The sequence below is a fragment of the Triticum urartu genome, chromosome 7A, assembly GCF_056163025.1.
Source record: "Triticum urartu cultivar PI428250 chromosome 7A, HENAU_Tu73, whole genome shotgun sequence".
Lineage (NCBI taxonomy): Eukaryota > Viridiplantae > Streptophyta > Magnoliopsida > Poales > Poaceae > Triticum > Triticum urartu.
Window position 1 is genome coordinate 750175723 of NC_141879.1, and position 8937 is coordinate 750184659.

The 8937-nt window shown below is 59.0% G+C and overlaps 1 pseudogene; it reads right to left on the reverse strand.

Moving 5' to 3' along the window:
* Positions 1–336: 336 nt before the first annotated feature.
* On the reverse strand, positions 337–4874 carry LOC147962787 (uncharacterized; annotated as a pseudogene).
* Between the last annotated feature and the right edge of the window lie 4063 nt (positions 4875–8937).

Below are 8937 nucleotides of genomic sequence, written 5' to 3' on the forward strand. Positions count from 1 at the left end.
GACGCTCTATGCGCGATTAGGCTTTCATCCATTTGACTTGCAATTTCATAAAAACATGAACGAATAGTGGACTGATTCAAGGATGCTCGGCAACTACTTCGGGCAAAATGTCTGGCTGGCACAACCTATAATGGAGTAGATGAAGTACACATTCTATTTCAACTAAAAAACAATTGTTGAACTATGTAGAAGGACAAGATATGGGCTGTGCAATCTCGATGTATTGATCGGTGCACCAGGCACGTATATATAAGTACAGAGGTGGGCCACAACCTGAACTATACAAAGGAAACATGAGGTGGACCCTACACACAAATATACACGTACACAATATACTCAACACCCCCCCCCCCCTGCAGTCGAAGCGGCGCCAGTGACGCAAAGACTGGAACGAAACTCCTCGAAAGTAGAAGTCGGCAGTCCCTTCGTCATCACATCGGCGAACTGCTGAGCGGTCGGCACATGGAGAACCCGCATGCGTCCAAGAGCCACCTGCTCGCGCACAAAGTGAATGTCCAGCTCGATGTGTTTAGTCCGGCGATAATGAACAGGGTTGGCGGAGAGGTACACCACAGAGACGTTGTCACAGTAGACAACCGTAGCCTGGGACACGTCGTGATGCAGCTCCTGCAGTAACTGTCGTAGCCAGGTGCACTCGGTAACAGCGTTGGCCACAGCTCGGTACTCAGCCTCCGCGCTGGAGCGCGAAACTGTGGGTTGTCGTTTAGACGACCACGAGACAAGGGAAGGACCGAGGTAGACGCAGTAGCCAGAGGTGGACCGACGAGTGTCAGGGCAGCCAGCCCAGTCAGCATCGGAGTAGGCCACCATCTCCAGAGAAGTAGACGCCGTGAGTGTCAACCCGAGGGACATCGTGCTGCGGATGTAGCGAAGGATCCGCTTCACGAGAGTCCAATGAGAGTCACGAGGGGCGTGCATATGGAGACACACCTGCTGAACAGCATACTGAAGATCTGGTCGAGTAAGAGTCAAGTACTGAAGAGCGCCGACAATAGACCGGTAGAAAGGAGCATCCGACGCAGGCGAGCCCTGAAGAGCAGACACCTTGGCCTTCGTGTCAACAGGAGTAGCAACAGGATGACAGTTGAGCATACCGGCACGCTCAAGAAGCTCATGTGCATACTTCTGCTGATGAAGAAAGAAACCGTCCGGGCGCCGAACGACCACAATGCCAAGGAAATAATGTAGAGCACCCAGGTCCTTAATAGCAAACTCGTCACGCAGCCGGAGAGTAATCTGCTGAAGAACAGCTGCGGAGGAGGCCGTCAGGATGATGTCGTCGACGTAAAGCAGCAAATATGCAGTGGTGTCACCGTGGCGATAGACAAACAGTGAGGCGTCCGAGCGAGTAACGCTGAAGCCCAGTGTCTGAAGAAACCCGGCGATCCACTGGTACCAGGCGCGGGGTGCCTGCTTGAGCCCGTAAAGAGAGCGGGACAGCAGACACACATGGCTGGGAAGTGAGGCGTCGACAAAACCAGTGGGTTGCTCACAATACACCTGCTCCTCAAGATGGCCATGGAGAAAGGCGTTGGAGACATCCATCTGATGAACGGGCCAGCCGCGGGACACGGCGAGCTGGAGGACGGTGCGGATCGTGCCCGGTTTGACAACCGGGGCGAACGTCTCGGTGAAGTCCACTCCAGCGCGCTGGCGGAAACCACGGACCACCCAGCGAGCCTTGTAGCGCTCGAGAGTGCCATCCGAGTGGGTCTTATGGCGAAAGACCAACTTGCCGGTGATGACGTTGGCGCGAGGAGGCCGGGGAACCAGTGTCCAAGTACGGTTCCGTTGGAGCGCATCGAACTCTTGCTGCATCACCGCGAGCCAGTGAGGATCACGTAGGGCGGCGCGGGCGGACACGGGAAGAGGCGACGGCTCCGCGGTGGAGGCGGCGAGGACGTACTCGTCACTCGTGTACCGGAGGCTCGGACGATGAACGCCGGTACGAGCGCGGGTGACGGGGCCAGAGGGCACCAGCGGAGCCACCGGCGAGGCAGCCGGCGAGGCGGCCGGCGTCAGGGCCGGCGAGGCGGCCGGCGTCGGGGCCGGCGAGTGAGCCGGCGAGGCGGCCGGCGTCAGGGCCGGCGAGGCGACCGGCGTCGGGGCCGGCGAGTGAGCCGGCGAGGCGGCCGGCATAAGGACCGGCGAGGGAGCCGGCGTCGGGTCCGGCGAGGCGGCGGGCGTCAAGGCGGCCGTGCCCGATCCCACGGCGGGTGAGGGAGGGGCGCCAGGGGCGCCGTCAGAGCCGGCCGGGGAGGCCGAGGGCACCGGCGTGAGGGCGTGAGGACCGCCAAAGCCTGGAGGCGGTCCGCGGGCCGAACGGGACCGTCCGCCTGACGGAGTCGTCGAGGGGCCGGCGGTGGCCGGCGGTGACGAGACAACCAGGGGTACCTGCTGCTGAAACGGAAACACCATCTCATCAAAGTAAACGTGTCGGGAGGTGAAAGCACGATGGGAGACGGGATCATAACAGCGATAGCCCTTAGTGTTGGGTGGGTAGCCGAGAAAGATACATGCGACAGAGCGGGGTGCAAGCTTATGAGGCACAGTAGCGGCGATGCTACGGTAGCAAAGGCAGTCGAAGATGCGAAGCCCATCATAAGAGGGGGGTGCACCGAAGAGAAGATGATGAGGTGTAAAGTTCCCGCGAGTACGACATGGGCGGATGTTGATGAGGAGAGAAGCGGTGGCGAGAGCGTCAGGCCAAAAGCACGGAGGCACATTGGCATGAAAGAGAAGAGTCCTAACGCAGTCATTGAGAGTGCGAAGGATGCGCTCAGCACGACCGTTCTGTTGCGAGGTGTACGGGCAAGTGAGACGAAAAATCGTGCCATGTGTGGTAAGAAGATTACGAACGGCGAGGTTGTCAAACTCCTTCCCGTTGTCTGTCTGCAACGCGAGAATGGGACGACCAAATTGCGTGAGAACATAGGAGTAGAACGCGGCGAGAGTGGATATAACATCCGACTTGTGGCGCAACGGGAAGGTCCACACATAATGCGAAAAATCATCAAGTATGACAAGATAATAAAGAAAGCCCGTATTACTGGCAACAGGAGAGGTCCAAACATCACTATGAATTAACTCAAACGGGTACGATGCAACAAAAGAAGAAGCCCTAAATGGAAGACGAGCATGTTTGCCGAGGCGACATGCATGACACGAGTGATCCTCGTTCTTATTACACGTGAAAGAAAAACTCCGAAGTATGTGGCGAAGGGTGGCGGGATTATGATGACCCAAGCGAGCATGCCAAAGATCCACTCCGGTGGCGAGGGCGACGGGGGCGGCGGAAGTGGTGGAGGTGGCAGAGTGAACCGGGTAGAGCTCGTCGGGGCTGTCACATCGGTGGAGCACCATCCGCGTGCGAGCATCCTTAACAGAAAAACCACATTCGTCAAATTCAACGGTAACCGGATTTTCACGTGTAAGAGAACGAACGGAAACAAGATTTTTAATAAGTTCAGGAGAAACTAGAATATTGGACATGGATATAGGAGTGAAGGTAGACGGAAAATATGTATGACCAATATGAGTGATAGGAAGGGAAGAGCCGTCACCGACGGTGATGCGGTTGGAGGTGTGGACAGGATAGCCGGTATGGAGGTTACCGGGGTACGCCGCCATGTGAGCGGTGGCGCCGCTATCCATGTACCAGTCACGGCCGCCGGTGTAGCTGGACGGGGAAGGAGCGTTGTGGAGAGCCGCCAACAGGGCCGGGTCCCACGGTGCCGGCGGGAGAGGTGGCGCAGCCGTCAGGGGCAGCAGCGGCGGCCCACCTGGCGGCGGCTGCTGACCATAGGGCGCCGCGTAAGGCTGCGGCGCGGCGTAGTACGCCTGGTGCGGTGGTGGCCGGGCGCCGAGAATGCCCGGGGCAGGGGCCCGAGGAACCGGCATGGAGTAGGCGTGTACAACGCCGGTCCATGGGTTCTGGCTGGCGTACCACGGGACCGGCTGAGAAGCCTGCTGCAGCGGGCGGGGCACTCCTCCCTGAGCACCGCCGCCGCCCTGCTTGCGGCCACCACGACGGCCGCCGCGACGACCCCCCCCCCCCCCATTGGCCGCCGGCTGGGGCGGCGGGAAGGGGGCGGCCGGTGCGGGCGGGAACCCGGGTGGGAAGGCGGGCGCCGCCGGCTGGGACGACGTCGGGCGTGGCGGTGGCGGGGCCGAACCCCCGCGGGTGCCTGCGACGAGGGCGGTGTGGGTCGCGCGAGTCCGGGCCACCCGCATCCGGCGCTCCTCCAACTTGAGGTACGCGACCACCTTGGCGAAGGTGGGCTCCGGGATGAGGGTAAGGTTGGAGGCGGTGTTCCCGAAGTCCTCGTTGAGGCCGCCGGAGAGGGTGCTGATGAGGAGCTCGTCGCCGATCTTTTCCCCGAGATCACGGAGCTCATCGGCGAGCTTCTTGAGGCGCATGCAAAAATCATTGATGGATGAGTCAAGTTGCTGGCACCCGTAAAACTCACCATAGAGCAGGACCTTGCGCTGCAGCCGATTGTCGGTGAAGAGGCCGTTGAGCTTGGTCCAGCCGCATAGGCGTCGTCCTCGTCGTTCACCACGGTGTGGAAGAGGTCGCTGGAGATGGTGAGGTAGAACCAGCGGATGATGGTGGCGTCGAGGATCATCCACTCCTCGTCGTTGATCATGAGCGCCGAGTCCACGGTGCCGTCCACGTGGCCGTGCAGGGGGTACTCACGGAACACAAGCGAAAAATAGCGCTTGCAAGCGGAGTAGGAGGCGGTGGTGTGATCAAGCTTGACCGGAACACGCTCGTGGATGTTGAGGTCGCGGACGAGAGTGACATCGGAACCGGCAAACCGGTTGGAAACGGTGGACGAGGAGGAGCTCATGGCTAGGGTTCGACGCGGGTTAGGGTTCAGCGCGGGTGGAGGGAGGCGGGGTGGGGGTGCGGCGCGGGTGGGAGGGGAGGGGAAGGTTAGCGACGCGGGTGGAAGGGGAGGGGAGGGTAGCAGCGCGGGTGAGGTTGGCGGAAGCGGGAGCCCGCCGCGGCGGCCTTGGGGAGGCGGCGGCTGCGGCGAGCGAGGTGGTGGGAGAGGCGGCGGTTACCAGCGGCGGCGGCGGCGGCCGGAAGGAGGGTGGCGGCGGCGGTGGCTGGCGGTGTGTTCGACGTATTTTTGTGATTACTATTTTCAGAAGATATAAGTATAAATGTATTTTTTTCTTTCTTTCTTCTTTGTATTGTAAGTTATACACATCTATGTTTTATATTGAGTGTATACATACACACACGCATTAGGCAATCCTCGATGCAATGGTACATGCATGCATGCATTTTGAGTTTGCCCACGTACTAACCAATGTATACTTGCACTTGATGCTCCGTGGCATAAACTTATACACACATGCAGGTTACAATCAGAAGGCGGAGTCCACATCTACGGCGCGCCCACAAGATGACATACAGTATGCGTATTTCTTTAAGTGCCGTATATACCGGCCGGCAAGCGCGCGTATACGTACTTGAATACCTGTGATTATTTCAACTAGCAAACCCCGGAGATAAGCGAATCAACATGTGGTTGAGTTGGTTAGGTGGACAGTGGTATCCTCAACCCACTAGGGTTCAAATCCTGATGCTCGCATTATTCCTGGATTTATTTCAGGATTTCCGACGATGCGCTTTTAGTGGGAGATGTTTCCGTCGACGACGAGGCGCCTACAGTGACTTCGTAAATCTCAAGATGATATGCCGGCTCAGTCTCTCGGAGATGCTCATAGAAATAGGGTGTGCGTGTGTGCATTCATAAGAATGAGTGTATGCGCGTGTATATGAGCGCTTGTGTTTGTTCTGATGCTAAAAAAAAACCCCGGAGATAAGCATGAAGGGGACGATCGAATGAACCAGGCCCACCGTCAGTCAGGTAGCTAGGTACGCACGAGACGGTTTTCATTTTCCGTGTGCAGGCGTACGCGTCAAGAAGAAGAAAGATAAACATCAGCGAGATGATAAGATTCGGGGGAGGAGGCCTCACGTACACATCCATTCTCAAGGCAACTGACGCATGCATACATCCATCACACAACACCTCCGGCACCCATCCATCGCACAACACCTCCAGCACCCATCCATTTGTCATCTCACGCACACATCTATTCGTCAAACCACGCAGCAATCAATCCATCCGCAACCCACGCACCCATCAATCGGGACTCACGGTCAGGCCGAGGGAAGAACGCACGTAGAATCCTCACGCATCGGCCGGAGGCGGAGTGGATAGCCTCTGGTAGAGTTTCAGGCGACTGCATCCCGGGAGCAAGGCGAGGAGGTGGAGGCGAACCACCATGGAGGCCAAACTCGTGTTCCCGAACGGTAAAACTTTGATTTAACAAATCTCTTGCTTAGTTCTTTCTTGGCATATAGCATGCACGCACACAAGTCGGGAGCGTTGCCCGGCATCGTTCGCATGATTGGACCGCCGCCGGAGATGGAGCCGCCGGACCGGATGATGAAGTCAACGTTGCCGGGGATGGTCTTCACCAAGCCAGCGTTACCAAGAACAACGAGGAGGTCGCCATCACCACCTGCTGTCCACCTCGTCACGACGGTTCGACCAAGATGACGACATGGAGCACGCCACAACGCCGCCCACCGTCGAAGTCGACGCCATGGAGGCCGACCCCGCTCACCACCGCTCGACGAAGACGACGCGTCGCCGGAGCTCGTCTTCACCAAGCCCGCGCTATGAACGCTGACGCCACCGAGGTCGGTGCCCTGGAGGTCGGCGCCACGGTGGCCGCCCCCACTCATCACCGCTTGATGAGAACGACGCGCCGCCGGAGCTCGTCTTCACCAAGCCCCCGCTACGGACGCTGACGCCACCGAGGTCGGTGCCCCGGAGGTCGGCGTCACGGTGGCCGCCCCCACTCATCACCGCTCGATGAGAACGACGCGCCGCTGGAGCTCGTCTTCACCAAGCCCACGCTATGGACGTTGAAGCCATCGAGGTCGATGTCCCAGAGGTCGACGCCATGGTGGTCGTCCTCCAGTCATCGCGGCTAGACGAAGATGCCGTTTAGCCAACCGTGGTGCTCCCCGCCAGATTCTTCACCAAGCTAGCTCTATGGAGGCCAACGACACACAAGTCACCATCACCACTCACGCCCACTTCGTCGCGAGGCGCCGCGGAAGGACAACGACACGGAGCACGCCACGATGCCGCCCACCGTTCGATGTCGCCAAGCCGGCGCCATGGAGGCCGACGCCACGGAGGCCGCCCCCACTCCTCGCGTCCACTTCGTCACACGGCGCCGCAGAACACGATGACACAGGGCACGCCACGGCGCTGCCCACCGTCAATATCGTCAAGCTGGTGCTTTGGAGGTCGATGACACGTAGGTCAACCTCACCGCTCTATGGAGCCCGCCGTCCGCTTCGTCGAGCCGGAGAGACGCCGCTGAAGACGGTGATCTGGAGTTCGCCGTCGGGCCATTCGTTCACTTCATCAAGATGGTGTCGTAGAAGTTGACGACGCAGAACTCGCCATCACACTGCTCACCTCCATTTCATCACGCCAAGGACCACAACATGGTGCTCGCCACGATGCCTCCCGCCATTCAAATCACCCGTCACACCCTTCACCCGCCTCGGCGAGCCGGTACCATGAAGGACGAAACTGCGGACCATGTCAACATCACCGACTCCTTCACGTGGCACGACGGAGCTGCTCGCGTCTCCTTCAAGGGAAACGAGATCCCATTTGGCATCGGGGTAGTGCCTATCCTTCATCTCGCCCGGACTCGATGGTGCCTTGGCGATGGTGTCACGTTAGTCCAGCCAAACATCATGAAGTGGTCTACACAAGAACAAGAAGGCATGCTCCTGATACGTACTCGTGTGCGTCCAAGGCGTGAAGATGGTCGTTGGGCTCACCACCGCATGAAGCAATGGACGTGGTATTTGGGATGTCGCCGCACCTGCCGTCCATTTCCAGCCGGAGGATTTCGTCTACATCAAATGCTATAGAAGAATGAAGCTGAACATTAAGTACGTCTGAATGTGTGGCAGTGCACTACGTAAGTGGCCTTTGCACATGCATGGGCCATGCACGTAGCCAATTGATGGCGAGGTGGCATGCTCACCGCTGGTCGTCGTTCGCTTCAGCACGTCTTACATCATTCAAGAAAAAGAGGTGGAGCTCGTCACAGCGTCGTACATTCGTGGCACCACACGCTCAACGAAGAGTCCCTGCAAGTGACGCCACATCGTGAAGATGACACCTTACAACGGCGCCTGTATCCTGCTCGTGAAGATGGTGCCTTGCCATGGTGCCGCTGCTGCACGCGTCACGCTCATTCATAGGCCGGAGCCGAGCAGGTTGGCGCCCCCCGAGGACAAGGCGCGGCTGCAGGGCGACCCGACTTCAACAACAACACCGCTCCTCTACGATCTCGTGAGACGATGCCTTGACTACGCCGACGGCCGTGGACTCGGCGTCTGGTCGGGACGAGGTGTCGACCACTCAGGCCATACTGGCGCGAGCAACGCGACGGTCATACACCGACGCCGGTCTCCATCGACAATTACTCCCGCAGGGCGTAGACCCTTGTACACCCCGAGAAGCTACGGGTCGTCGAGAAGTCCGAGTCGAGCGTGATCCATGCTACCCCAACAACAACTCCTCCAACGCCGCCAAGACCAACGAGGCACGACGGCGAGGGCGAGCGTGGCCACCACAAAGGCCACGCTACACGCGGCGCGTGTACCGACGAGGACACGGGCTCTGCCGCCGCCAACACACACATATCACCATCATCATGCATGGAGAACGCGAAGCGAAGACGACGAAGACGACCACACAGCTCAATCGGAGGTATCTCGCGGAGCAACCCGCGGGAGTAATTAACCGGAGTCTTCCGAGGCCCCGGGAACCAGGAGATCACACAATCGCCACA